General features: G+C 40.8%; 1 pseudogene; it reads right to left on the reverse strand.

The window, feature by feature from the left end:
* Positions 1-287: 287 nt before the first annotated feature.
* Positions 288-1,037, reverse strand: LOC138438166 (small ribosomal subunit protein eS6 pseudogene; annotated as a pseudogene).
* Positions 1,038-1,936: the final 899 nt, after the last annotated feature.

Raw genomic sequence — 1,936 nt, forward strand, 5'->3', positions numbered from 1 at the left:
ATGGAAAATAGATCAGAAGAGAAACAGTCTGAAACCACAACACATGTACTGTTATTTATGAAGATCTTCAATATAATTTTCTTGTCTTCAATAAGATCTTTACTTACATTTACACTTCTAGCGTGTAGTTTTCGATAAGTATCTTATCAAGCAAAGGAGGTATATAGCTACTCATAGAAATGAAAGGATCTGGTTGAGTATCATAGTTTATAGGTTATAATGGCCAGTATTAGTATCTTTTTTTTTATATATATCTGATCTTATCTATTTGTTACTTTTAGAACATCTTATTTTTGACTGGACTCAGACTTAGAAGTAGAAGCTCTCAGAGAGGACAGCCTCTGTCTCTTGGCAATATGTTCCTGTCATTTTTCTTTGGCTTCCTTCATTCTCTTCACCGAAAGTTTAGCATATTCTGCAGCCTCTACTTTATTTTTCTTAGTACGCTGTTTCTTCTGAGCAATACACCAGCATTTGTGTTGCAGAACTCGTGGAGTCAGGAGACGCTGAATCTTGGGTGCTTTAGTCCTAGGTTTCTTACCGTCTTTGTTTAGGGGCTTTTGCACAACATATTGGTGGATATCATCTTCTTTAGAGAGATTGAAAAGTTTGCGGATTCTGGTAGCTCTTTTGGGACCCAGGCGACGAGGCACTGTAGGTAGTATCAGTGAGTCCAGGAATATCCTTCTCCCCTTTTTTCACAATGACCAAATTGAGAACACTCAGATTGGCATCCACAGTCCAATCCCGTACAGATTTGTGCTTTCTCTCTCCAGTCCTTGGTCTGTAACAGTAATGCCCCTTACTCAGGAGCAGGCAAACTCAGCCATGGGTCAAGACACCCTGCTTCATAGGGAAACCCTGCTTATCATTCCCGCCAATGATTCGGACCACATAACCCTTCCATTCTTCACCCAGAGCATCAGCGGCAACTTCTGTGGCCATACGCTTCTCGCAGAAGGTATGAAATTTTCGTTCGTCATCTACTTCATGAGCTTCTGGCAGCCAGTGGCCAGGAAAGGGATGCTCAGCTTCATTCTGAAGCAGCCAACAGCCTCCGAGGTGCCACGAAAAAGAGCCAGTATTAGTATCTTTGAAGGTTTGGAAGGCAAGAAAAGGAACAAAGACCCCCAACAGTAAGAAGTGACAGTATACAATTTTTTCAAGCCACTCATAGTTGCAAATCACTTGATATAACAAAGTTCTTTTTCTAGTATATGAGTGTGTACAAATTTTGTAAGCTGTATATATAGATTCTGTATGATCTCTGGGTCAGGAAGAAACCCGGGAGTAGGAAATGGCAACCCGCCCCAGTATCCTTGCCTGAAAATTCCATGGACAGAGGAGCCTGGTGGGCTACAATCCATGGGGTCATAGTCAACCACAACTGATCACCCATGTCTCTGTTTAATAATATACGCTGCTGGTGCTTAGTCGCTCAGTTGTGTCCAACTCTTTGCAACTCCATGGACTGTTTCCTGCCAAATCCTCTGTCCATGGGATTCTCCAGGCAAGAATAATGGAGTGGGTTGCCATTTCCTTCTCCAATAATAATATGTAATTAGTAGTAAAAGCTACCATGCATTGAAATGGTATGGGACTAGCTATGCTTATTACATTACTTAATTTTCAAAGCAAGTTAATATTTCATATGCTTTTCCAAAAGAGAAATGTGAGAAGTTCCTGACACCGGAAGATCTAGAGAGGAACATTAGCTATTTTAAAATTATGTTTGGATCGTAATGTTAATCTCAGTGCCTGTGAATTAGTGAAAAACATTTTTTCTCCCTTGTTGCCATGTTAGTGCTTTCTGAATTCTAACCCCAAGTGCCTCAGACAACAAGACGACTCACTGTTTCTACCATTACTGTTTTATGATCTACATGGTGGCCAAAGGCAGGGCCAACATTGTGAAACTGACACCAATTATACAATG

Source organism: Ovis canadensis, chromosome 3 (genome assembly GCF_042477335.2).
Source record: "Ovis canadensis isolate MfBH-ARS-UI-01 breed Bighorn chromosome 3, ARS-UI_OviCan_v2, whole genome shotgun sequence".
Classification (NCBI taxonomy): domain Eukaryota; kingdom Metazoa; phylum Chordata; class Mammalia; order Artiodactyla; family Bovidae; genus Ovis; species Ovis canadensis.